The 12,500-nt window shown below is 45.3% G+C and overlaps 2 non-coding genes and 1 pseudogene across 2 annotated transcripts; all 3 read left to right on the top strand.

Moving 5' to 3' along the window:
- Nucleotides 1-6,141: 6,141 nt before the first annotated feature.
- On the top strand, nucleotides 6,142-8,064 carry LOC126927354 (small subunit ribosomal RNA). The gene has a single exon (XR_007715405.1). It is a non-coding gene; the product is annotated as a small subunit ribosomal RNA (ribosomal RNA).
- Nucleotides 8,065-10,149: 2,085 nt separating this feature from the next.
- On the top strand, nucleotides 10,150-10,304 carry LOC126927331 (5.8S ribosomal RNA). The gene has a single exon (XR_007715382.1). It is a non-coding gene; the product is annotated as a 5.8S ribosomal RNA (ribosomal RNA).
- Nucleotides 10,305-12,344: 2,040 nt separating this feature from the next.
- Nucleotides 12,345-12,500, top strand: part of LOC126927303 (large subunit ribosomal RNA) — a 2,909-nt pseudogene continuing 2,753 nt past the window's right edge.

Below are 12,500 nucleotides of genomic sequence, written 5' to 3'. Positions count from 1 at the left end.
ATTAAGCGTTTATTTGGTCGCTGGAACGTTTTCTAGAAACGGAACTATGCGACGGGACGTTGGGACTTTGAAGAAGTTCGGCCGGTGCGAAAAGACCGAAAAGGTTTTTTCGAGTTATCTCGCTTAAAAGTGTTAAAAGGTAGGAATATTTTTGCATAAATGGACGTATCTCGACGTTTTACGTCGGGATTAAGCGTTTATTTGATCGCTGGAACGTTTTCTAGAAACGGAACTATGCGACGGGACGTTGGGACTTTGAAGAAGTTCGGCCGGTGCGAAAGGACCGAAAAGGTTTTTTCGAGCTATCTCGCTTAAAAGTGTTACAAGGTAGGAATATTTTTGCATAAATGGACGTATCTCGACGTTTTACGTCGGGATTAAGCGTTTATTTGGTCGCTGGAACGTTTTCTAGAAACGGAACTATGCGACGGGACGTTGGGACTTTGAAGAAGTTCGGCCGGTGCGAAAAGACCGAAAAGGTTTTTTCGAGTTATCTCGCTTAAAAGTGTTACAAGGTAGGAATATTTTTGCATAAATGGACGTATCTCGACGTTTTACGTCGGGATTAAGCGTTTATGTCGTCCCCAAGACCTTCTACAAAGTTTCGATTTTTTCGTTGGGACTTTGAAAAATTTCCGTATCGAACACGTTTTTTCGAGTTATCTCGCTTAAAAGTGTTACAAGGTAGGAATATTTTTGCATAAATGGACGTATCTCGACGTTTTACGTCGGGATTAAGCGTTTATTTGGTCGGTGGAACGTTTTCTAGAAACGGAACTATGCGACGGGACGTTGGGACTTTGAAGAAGTTCGGCCGGTGCGAAAAGACCGAAAAGGTTTTTTCGAGTTATCTCGCTTAAAAGTGTTACAAGGTAGGAATATTTTTGCATAAATGGACGTATCTCGACGTTTTACGTCGGGATTAAGCGTTTATTTGGTCGCTGGAACGTTTTCTAGAAACGGAACTATGCGACGGGACGTTGGGACTTTGAAGAAGTTCGGCCGGTGCGAAAAGACCGAAAAGGTTTTTTCGAGTTATCTCGCTTAAAAGTGTTACAAGGTAGGAATATATTTGCATAAATGGACGTATCTCGACGTTTTACGTCGGGATTAAGCGTTTATTTGGTCGCTGGAACGTTTTCTAGAAACGGAACTATGCGACGGGACGTTGGGACTTTGAAGAAGTTCGGCCGGTGCGAAAAGACCGAAAAGGTTTTTTCGAGTTATCTCGCTTAAAAGTGTTACAAGGTAGAAATATTTTTGCATAAATGGACGTATCTCGACGTTTTACGTCGGGATTAAGCGTTTATTTGGTCGCTGGAACGTTTTCTAGAAACGGAACTATGCGACGGGACGTTGGGACTTTGAAGAAGTTCGGCCGGTGCGAAAAGACCGAAAAGGTTTTTTCGAGTTATCTCGCTTAAAAGTGTTACAAGGTAGGAATATATTTGCATAAATGGACGTATCTCGACGTTTTACGTCGGGATTAAGCGTTTATTTGGTCGCTGGAACGTTTTCTAGAAACGGAACTATGCGACGGGACGTTGGGACTTTGAAGAAGTTCGGCCGGTGCGAAAAGACCGAAAAGGTTTTTTCGAGTTATCTCGCTTAAAAGTGTTACAAGGTAGGAATATTTTTGCATAAATGGACGTATCTCGACGTTTTACGTCGGGATTAAGCGTTTATTTGGTCGCTGGAACGTTTTCTAGAAACGGAACTATGCGACGGGACGTTGGGACTTTGAAGAAGTTCGGCCGGTGCGAAAAGACCGAAAAGGTTTTTTCGAGTTATCTCGCTTAAAAGTGTTACAAGGTAGGAATATTTTTGCATAAATGGACGTATCTCGACGTTTTACGTCGGGATTAAGCGTTTATGTCGTCCCCAAGACCTTCTACAAAGTTTCGATTTTTTCGTTGGGACTTTGAAAAATTTCCGTATCGAACACGTTTTTTCGAGTTATCTCGCTTAAAAGTGTTACAAGGTAGGAATATTTTTGCATAAATGGACGTATCTCGACGTTTTACGTCGGGATTAAGCGTTTATTTGGTCGGTGGAACGTTTTCTAGAAACGGAACTATGCGACGGGACGTTGGGACTTTGAAGAAGTTCGGCCGGTGCGAAAAGACCGAAAAGGTTTTTTCGAGTTATCTCGCTTAAAAGTGTTACAAGGTAGGAATATATTTGCATAAATGGACGTATCTCGACGTTTTACGTCGGGATTAAGCGTTTATTTGGTCGCTGGAACGTTTTCTAGAAACGGAACTATGCGACGGGACGTTGGGACTTTGAAGAAGTTCGGCCGGTGCGAAAAGACCGAAAAGGTTTTTTCGAGTTATCTCGCTTAAAAGTGTTACAAGGTAGGAATATTTTTGCATAAATGGACGTATCTCGACGTTTTACGTAGGGATTAAGCGTTTATGTCGTCCCCAAGACCTTCTACAAAGTTTCGATTTTTTCGTTGGGACTTTGAAAAATTTCCGTATCGAACACGTTTTTTCGAGTTATCTCGCTTAAAAGTGTTACAAGGTAGGAATATTTTTGCATAAATGGACGTATCTCGACGTTTTACGTCGGGATTAAGCGTTTATTTGGTCGGTGGAACGTTTTCTAGAAACGGAACTATGCGACGGGACGTTGGGACTTTGAAGAAGTTCGGCCGGTGCGAAAAGACCGAAAAGGTTTTTTCGAGTTATCTCGCTTAAAAGTGTTACAAGGTAGGAATATATTTGCATAAATGGACGTATCTCGACGTTTTACGTCGGGATTAAGCGTTTATTTGGTCGCTGGAACGTTTTCTAGAAACGGAACTATGCGACGGGACGTTGGGACTTTGAAGAAGTTCGGCCGGTGCGAAAAGACCGAAAAGGTTTTTTCGAGTTATCTCGCTTAAAAGTGTTACAAGGTAGGAATATTTTTGCATAAATGGACGTATCTCGACGTTTTACGTCGGGATTAAGCGTTTATTTGGTCGCTGGAACGTCTTCTAGAAACGGAACTATGCGACGGGACGTTGGGACTTTGAAGAAGTTCGGCCGGTGCGAAAAGACCGAAAAGGTTTTTTCGAGTTATCTCGCTTAAAAGTGTTAAAAGGTAGGAATATTTTTGCATAAATGGACGTATCTCGACGTTTTACGTCGGGATTAAGCGTTTATTTGATCGCTGGAACGTTTTCTAGAAACGGAACTATGCGACGGGACGTTGGGACTTTGAAGAAGTTCGGCCGGTGCGAAAGGACCGAAAAGGTTTTTTCGAGTTATCTCGCTTAAAAGTGTTACAAGGTAGGAATATTTTTGCATAAATGGACGTATCTCGACGTTTTACGTCGGGATTAAGCGTTTATTTGGTCGCTGGAACGTTTTCTAGAAACGGAACTATGCGACGGGACGTTGGGACTTTGAAGAAGTTCGGCCGGTGCGAAAAGACCGAAAAGGTTTTTTCGAGTTATCTCGCTTAAAAGTGTTACAAGGTAGGAATATTTTTGCATAAATCGACGTATCTCGACGTTTTACGTCGGGATTAAGCGTTTATGTCGTCCCCAAGACCTTCTACAAAGTTTCGATTTTTTCGTTGGGACTTTGAAAAATTTCCGTATCGAACACGTTTTTTCAAGTTATCTCGCTTAAAAGTGTTACAAGGTAGGAATATTTTTGCACAAATGGACGTATCTCGACGTTTTACGTCGGGATTAAGCGTTTATTTGGTCGGTGGAACGTTTTCTAGAAACGGAACTATGCGACGGGACGTTGGGACTTTGAAGAAGTTCGGCCGGTGCGAAAGGACCGAAAAGGTTTTTTCGAGTTATCTCGCTTAAAAGTGTTACAAGGTAGGAATATTTTTGCATAAATGGACGTATCTCGACGTTTTACGTCGGGATTAAGCGTTTATTTGGTCGCTGGAACGTTTTCTAGAAACGGAACTATGCGACGGGACGTTGGGACTTTGAAGAAGTTCGGCCGGTGCGAAAAGACCGAAAAGGTTTTTTCGAGTTATCTCGCTTAAAAGTGTTACAAGGTAGGAATATTTTTGCATAAATGGACGTATCTCGACGTTTTACGTCGGGATTAAGCGTTTATGTCGTCCCCAAGACCTTCTACAAAGTTTCGATTTTTTCGTTGGGACTTTGAAAAATTTCCGTATCGAACACGTTTTTTCGAGTTATCTCGCTTAAAAGTGTTACAAGGTAGGAATATTTTTGCATAAATGGACGTATCTCGACGTTTTACGTCGGGATTAAGCGTTTATTTGGTCGGTGGAACGTTTTCTAGAAACGGAACTATGCGACGGGACGTTGGGACTTTGAAGAAGTTCGGCCGGTGCGAAAAGACCGAAAAGGTTTTTTCGAGTTATCTCGCTTAAAAGTGTTACAAGGTAGGAATATATTTGCATAAATGGACGTATCTCGACGTTTTACGTCGGGATTAAGCGTTTATTTGGTCGCTGGAACGTTTTCTAGAAACGGAACTATGCGACGGGACGTTGGGACTTTGAAGAAGTTCGGCCGGTGCGAAAAGACCGAAAAGGTTTTTTCGAGTTATCTCGCTTAAAAGTGTTACAAGGTAGGAATATTTTTGCATAAATGGACGTATCTCGACGTTTTACGTCGGGATTAAGCGTTTATGTCGTCCCCAAGACCTTCTACAAAGTTTCGATTTTTTCGTTGGGACTTTGAAAAATTTCCGTATCGAACACGTTTTTTCGAGTTATCTCGCTTAAAAGTGTTACAAGGTAGGAATATTTTTGCATAAATGGACGTATCTCGACGTTTTACGTCGGGATTAAGCGTTTATTTGGTCGCTGGAACGTTTTCTAGAAACGGAACTATGCGACGGGACGTTGGGACTTTGAAGAAGTTCGGCCGGTGCGAAAAGTCCGAAATGGTTATTTCGAGTTATTTCGTTAAAAAGCGTTATAAGGTATAATTTTTTTGACAGGGATCGTTATATCTCTATTAAATACAATCGGATTAAACATTTTTGTCGAATTTTTTGAAAAATTAGCTTCCGTCGGACTGATACGACTGGGATATTTTTGCAATTTTTTCGTTAATTAATGTTACAAGGTATATATCTTTTTACATATTTCGTGTTATTTTAACGTGTTTTAATCGATTATAAAGTTATTTTTCGTCCATAGTCGATAAAACTGTATGTTTACTGATGCAATTTTTCGGTGAAAAAAAAAATTAATTTTTTGGTAAAAATGCATTTATAATATGTTAATAATGCTTGTGGTAAAATATTTCGATGGTTGGATATCGCCTTTATATAGTAGTTATTGAACGTGCGAGCGACTAAGTTCCAGCGTCCCTTCCGAACGGTACGTTGCTACGGAGGTTTTGCACCATAAGCGCGCGGCCGCTAGCCCGACCGGCGCCGGCCTTCCGGCCGGCCCCTTGGTATCTATAAGAGAAGCGTCGAGCCGGACGGTTCGGTCGGAACAGCGCTGGGCGCGTGGCTATTCTACGGCCTCGGTTGAGAATTCAGTCACCGCTCCTCGAGTCTTAGTGTATTTTACGCTATTTCTCGACTGTTCCTCCGTTCTCGTACTGGTTTTTTCTCTACACTGCTGCGCCGCGGGTCGAAGTCTAGGACGTAATGACCGTTAACGTGGCAAGCTTCCCCTTAGTCGGGAAGCTGGTGACCTGTGTGCACGTATTTGACAAAAGTTGGATGCGTGTGTGCTTGTACTTACGGAGTAGCCATTCTTGCAGAGACCATCGGTTGTAAGCTATTTGTAGCTGCACGATGGTCCTTTTGGCGTTCTGTAGAGTGCGTTATCTTCTGGTAACGCGTCTCTACAGAGGTGTTGAAGCTTATAAAAGAATATTCTTACGGTATGTCCAGCATGCGTATACGTGCTTTACCGCTAAGTTATATTCTACGAGAGAAGTTGGAGGAGAAAAGTTACAAACAGAAATAATTCTGTGAAGTATGAATCTTTGTATCGATATATGATGGTGAGAGAGGAGGAGAATTAAAGTGGCTGAGTGACGTTGTTACTGAACCATGGAACGTTGCTCTCTAAGTCATATTACATATATATATAAAATGAAAAGTCTCGTCGTACGGTGCTTACGTCCCACCTACGACACAGAGAGAACTTTTAAACGAAAATGCTGGTTTTTGGGAATATATTATAAGATCCCTGGTTGATCCTGCCAGTAGTCATATGCTTGTCTCAAAGATTAAGCCATGCATGTCTCAGTACATGCCGCATTAAGGTGAAACCGCGAATGGCTCATTAAATCAGTTATGGTTTCTTAGATCATACCTACATTTACTTGGATAACTGTGGTAATTCTAGAGCTAATACATGCAAACAGATTCCGACCAGAGATGGTAGGAATGCTTTTATTAGATCAAAACCAATCGGTGGCGGATGGCTCGTCTGTCCGTCCATCGTTTGTTTTGGTGACTCTGAATAACTTTGTGCTGATCGCATGGTCATCTAGCACCGGCGACGCATCTTTCAAATGTCTGCCTTATCAACTGTCGATGGTAGGTTCTGCGCCTACCATGGTTGTAACGGGTAACGGGGAATCAGGGTTCGATTCCGGAGAGGGAGCCTGAGAAACAGCTACCACATCCAAGGAAGGCAGCAGGCGCGCAAATTACCCACTCCCGGCACGGGGAGGTAGTGACGAAAAATAACGATACGGGACTCATCCGAGGCCCCGTAATCGGAATGAGTACACTTTAAATCCTTTAACGAGGACCAATTGGAGGGCAAGTCTGGTGCCAGCAGCCGCGGTAATTCCAGCTCCAATAGCGTATATTAAAGTTGTTGCGGTTAAAAAGCTCGTAGTTGAATCTGTGTGTCACAGTGTCGGTTCACCGCTCGCGGTGTTTAACTGGCATTATGTGGTACGTCCTATCGGTGGGCTTAGCTCCTCGCGGGCGGTCCAACTAATATCCCATCGCGGTGCTCTTCACTGAGTGTCGAGGTGGGCCGATACGTTTACTTTGAACAAATTAGAGTGCTTAAAGCAGGCTACCTTCGCCTGAATACTGTGTGCATGGAATAATGGAATAGGACCTCGGTTCTATTTTGTTGGTTTTCGGAGCCCCGAGGTAATGATTAATAGGGACAGATGGGGGCATTCGTATTGCGACGTTAGAGGTGAAATTCTTGGATCGTCGCAAGACGGACAGAAGCGAAAGCATTTGCCAAAAATGTTTTCATTAATCAAGAACGAAAGTTAGAGGTTCGAAGGCGATCAGATACCGCCCTAGTTCTAACCATAAACGATGCCAGCCAGCGATCCGCCGAAGTTCCTCCGATGACTCGGCGGGCAGCTTCCGGGAAACCAAAGCTTTTGGGTTCCGGGGGAAGTATGGTTGCAAAGCTGAAACTTAAAGGAATTGACGGAAGGGCACCACCAGGAGTGGAGCCTGCGGCTTAATTTGACTCAACACGGGAAACCTCACCAGGCCCGGACACCGGAAGGATTGACAGATTGATAGCTCTTTCTTGATTCGGTGGGTGGTGGTGCATGGCCGTTCTTAGTTGGTGGAGCGATTTGTCTGGTTAATTCCGATAACGAACGAGACTCTAGCCTGCTAAATAGACGTAACTTATGGTATCTCGAAGGCCCCCGGCTTCGGTCGGTGGGTTTTTACTACCAACGTACAAACAAATCTTCTTAGAGGAACAGGCGGCTTCTAGCCGCACGAGATTGAGCAATAACAGGTCTGTGATGCCCTTAGATGTTCTGGGCCGCACGCGCGCTACACTGAAGGAATCAGCGTGTTTTCCCTGGCCGAAAGGCCCGGGTAACCCGCTGAACCTCCTTCGTGCTAGGGATTGGGGCTTGCAATTATTCCCCATGAACGAGGAATTCCCAGTAAGCGCGAGTCATAAGCTCGCGTTGATTACGTCCCTGCCCTTTGTACACACCGCCCGTCGCTACTACCGATTGAATGATTTAGTGAGGTCTTCGGACTGGTGCGCGGCCAATGTGATAAGCATTGCCGATGTTACCGGGAAGATGACCAAACTTGATCATTTAGAGGAAGTAAAAGTCGTAACAAGGTTTCCGTAGGTGAACCTGCGGAAGGATCATTAACGATATAACACAAAAACTTAAAGAATTTGACTTGAACACTTGAAAAATACGAAACTGTATAAGTCGGTAAGGAGCCGTACTCCTCCTATATCGACGAACCAAAGTATATACGACGTATCAACAAGCTATATACTTTAACAAAGAACAGTTAAATTCGCCCGGAGCGTGGCTTACTCCGTTGGCAAAATGATGAAAAGACATAAGGAGGAGACGACCCTCCAGCTACGAAACTATATGAAGAGAAGGTGGCACTCTCTCTCGATCATCGGGATGAAGAGATACATATATATATATATATATATATACATACATAAACGAATTCGAGGCGCCTGCGTGAGGTCGTACACAGAAAGACCCGCCGTCTGCGAATATTATGATTTTATAATAAAACTATAAATGGGAACTTGAGCTTTCGAAAATTAAACTTTGACACGAATATCGAACGAAAAATTACGAATGGAAACCACCCGTAAAGAGAAATGAGATCGAGGCGCTTGCGTGAGGCCGTATACAGAAAGACCCGCCGCCACGATCTCGTATTTTTTTTTTTGCGTCGTGGAGACCGTACAAACGAATAACAAAATCTCTAAAGTGCCTCGTGTCGGAGAGATCATGCTCGCCTATTCTCTTCTATGTTTCGTGGTCTGTGTTGCGTTTGCTCTCCTCCTAGCAACGGGACATCGAAGACTCCTCTTTGGGATCGAACGAAGCGACTAAAACGAGTCGACGAGAGCGAAAGTACGAGTAGCGAGTCGCGCATGTAGAAAGGATACCGACATATCTTCGAAGGTTCTCTTCGAAGATCCATGGATACCTTATGCGCGTCGACCTTTCGTCTCTTTCACCGCTCTCGGTCGTTCTCGAAACGTGCTTCCTACCCATAGGGCGTGTGTTCTTCGTATGTCGTTTTGTTCGAAATAACGAAACCACTTGTAACATACTCGTGGATCGGGTAACCTAGAACGAAAACGCATTGCGTGGATGTTGGCCCGCTATGATAATGATGATGATGACGATGACTATGATGACGATGCGTAGCAACGATTCGTAACTAGTCTAGCCGAAGTTGGTTCAGAGGGGACCGCAGGCTGTCTACCCTCGATGTCGTGAGTCGGACACCCGTGCCGTCGCTAGAGTTTTTTCAAAGCTCGGCTTCTGGATATTGGGAAGAAAGACCGCTCGAGGACGACGGCTGCGCGTGCGTCCCATCGAATTTTTTTTTTTTATACCACCTGAACGACTAAAGTTTCGTCTAGTTCGTCGCATATAACCCGTTCAGAGGGGACCGCAGGCTGTCTATCCTCGTTGTCGTGAGTCGGACACCCGTGCCGTCGCTGAAGTTTTTTCAAAGCTCGGCTTCTGGATATTGGGAAGAAAGACCGCGCGAGGTAGATGGATGCGAGTCCCATCGAATTTTTTTATTTTTTAAAAAAAACAATCACCTGAACGGAGATGTGTTCTCTTTCGTCGATTTTTCACGCTTTGAGTCGTCGCGATCGCCATCCGTTCGGAGGAGATCGCCGACTTCGAAGCCTCGATGTCGTGAGTCGGACACCCGTGCCGTCGCTAGAGTTTTTTCAAAGCTCGGCTTCTGGATATTGGGAGGAAAGACCGCTCGAGGCCGAGGGTCGCGCGAGTCCCATCGAATCTTTACATCACCCGAACGATGGAGGCGCACGCTCTTTTTCTTGAATAATTGGACGAGAGGAATGCATATCGTATTATATATACACACACACACATATATATATATATGGGCTAGCCACCGTGCGTATTTCTTCGCGAGATCGTGTGCTGCACAGAGGATTCAGAATCGGGTGTTATATCCCCGTCGTTTCCTGACGAACGGAGCTTCGATCTCGATGGTTGTTATATATCATAATGTACTTTTCGCCCGGCCGGCGGACGCGCGTATCTTCGCGCGTTCGTCGGATTTCATTTTCGAACGTTTTCGTGTCGTCGATCTTCCGGCGACTTCTGCGCGTCCGATTCCCGTTGGTCGGTCGTGTCGGATCTCGGCTTCGCTCGAACCGAGTATTAAGAGTACATGGAGTACAAGAGTTTTAAAAAATATATGAAAAGATTACCCTGAACGGTGGATCACTTGGCTCGTGGGTCGATGAAGAACGCAGCTAATTGCGCGTCAACGTGTGAACTGCAGGACACATGAACATCGACATTTCGAACGCACATTGCGGTCCACGGATACAATTCCTGGACCACGCCTGGCTGAGGGTTGCTCACGTAAACCTAAGACTGCTTGCGTTGCGTGTCGTTCCTCTCTATCTGTCTCTCTCTGTCCCTTGGTGCCTTCGACAACCCGCCGTCGTTCTTACGATACGTAGAACGTTTCAGAGTCGGAGGAAGCGCACGAAGAAGGATACGAACAAGAGCGGACGCGAGAGAACGTACGCGACGTACGAGCGATTGTTGGACGCTCGTCGGCGTTCGTCGCGGTCGTGTCGAGACCGTGCAATTCGTACGCATGCTCGATATATAAACTATCGTGTTCACGGGAGACACTACGAAACTCTACCTCTGTCTCTCTCTGTCCCTTGGTGCCTTCGACAACCCGCCGTCGTTCTTACGATACGTAGAACGTTTCAGAGTCGGAGGAAGCGCACGAAGAAGGATACAAATAAGAGCGGAGAGAACCGTCACGGACCTGCGTGAGTGCTAGCGGCGTCGTGAGTCGTCCTTTCGTACGACTGCCCGCTTATGCACCGCTTCGTGTCGGTTATCGAATATATTATATATATATATATATATATATATATATACGTAGTGTTGTCCTCGTGACCGATTTTTTTTTCATATCAGCAGATTTGCATACGTTTGCAGGTTTTCGATGAGCACGATGTCCGCGCCCCCGACGTCGTCTTAAATGAATATTATTTTGGCGAGACTGAGAGAAAGCAAATATGGGAACTCGGTCGAGAGAGGAGAGAAGGAGAACAGCCTCAGATAAAAGTAAACTTGGTAACGGTGCGGAATTTTGCCGTACAACCGTCTTTTCTTAAGACGTTTTACTCGAATAGCCCCAGGGATCTAATGCCCACTCCGTCTCTTCGTGCGTAGAGATATACTCTGCGCGAGCGACTGACAACGACGAGGACCGTCGCATCGATGGGTCGTCGTTGCGTTTAACATACTCTGTGCTTGTAATTTATCCCCGAAAGAGAGCCGTAGATCCGGGAACGCACACGTGATTTCTTCGAGCGCTGATGACTTAGGGAGATGATCCCCAGGCGTTGCGCGGAGATCGGAGAGTACGCGTTACTTGTATCGGGACGAATTTTCCCCGTCGTTCGCGTATCTCTCTGCCCGCCGGCCCTGGCCCAAAGCCACGTTCGTCGGAAATCGTAGAAATCGTGTGCGAACTAGCGCGTGTCTATGATCGGCTACGGGTGTTTTACCAAGCTCGAGGTGTTGCGCAACGTTTCCGTACCTGACGAAGATGCGCACGAGAGTCCGTTACAAAGTCGTTGGATGGTCGTCGTCGTCATGCCAGAGAGAATCTCTGGACACGTACAGGAGAAGAGATCGTAGACGAGGAAGAAGACGATCCCCTTTGGCGAGGCTGGAGTGAAACTTTGATTTAATTAAAGACGAGGTATACACGCGCGTACGACGTGATAGTCGTGCGCGCGTGTGATTTTTTTTTAAGGCAATTCGGCGCTACAAGTACTCGAAAAACAGAGAGTGTTGGTCATCCCATGCCTTTTCGGCGTCTATCGCTGGACCGCGCATCCTAACGTCGACGGTCGTCCAGTCCCCGAACACACCACAGTGTACGTCTCGCTCGCTTTTCCACTTGCGTGCGTTCCCGTGCGTTTTCGTCGTCGTCGGTACAGAGCAAAGAAACTTTGCCGTTTCGATCTCTGTGCCGGCAGAAAACAAGGAACCGCTGGAATTTGTCGAGAGTAGAGAAACGGCTGTAAGAGACTGAGGACGGGCGTTAAAAATCACCGACGATCGTTTTAGGATGTCTGGCGTGAGTCTTAGCTCGAACATGATACGACGTACGAAGAAAAGGGCACTTTGGCGCGATGCTTAAAACGCTTCTCTGGAAGGAAAGAGTGTTCTCGTTCTATTCGAATTTTTATTTTTTTTTCTCTTTGAGGCGATTTTCGCATATAGAGATAAAAAAAATACCACCTTCTCTCGTACTGGAGTTTCATAGCTTTGTTCGAAGTGTTCGCGCATACACGGCACGAACGTGTTTTTTTTTTCTTTGAATAAAAAAATCACATTTTTGTCTCGTGTCGTGACGTTGAAGCGACCTTAGAGTAGGCGAGATTACCCGCTGAATTTAAGCATATTACTAAGCGGAGGAAAAGAAACTAACAAGGATTTCCTTAGTAGCGGCGAGCGAACAGGAATTAGCCCAGCACTGAATCCCGCGGTTCCGCCGTTGGGAAATGTAGTGTTCGGG

Source organism: Bombus affinis, unplaced genomic scaffold (genome assembly GCF_024516045.1).
Source record: "Bombus affinis isolate iyBomAffi1 unplaced genomic scaffold, iyBomAffi1.2 ctg00000082.1, whole genome shotgun sequence".
NCBI lineage: Eukaryota > Metazoa > Arthropoda > Insecta > Hymenoptera > Apidae > Bombus > Bombus affinis.
The sequence above is the reverse complement of the archived record's forward strand: the minus strand, read 5'-3'. Positions and strand labels throughout refer to the sequence as shown.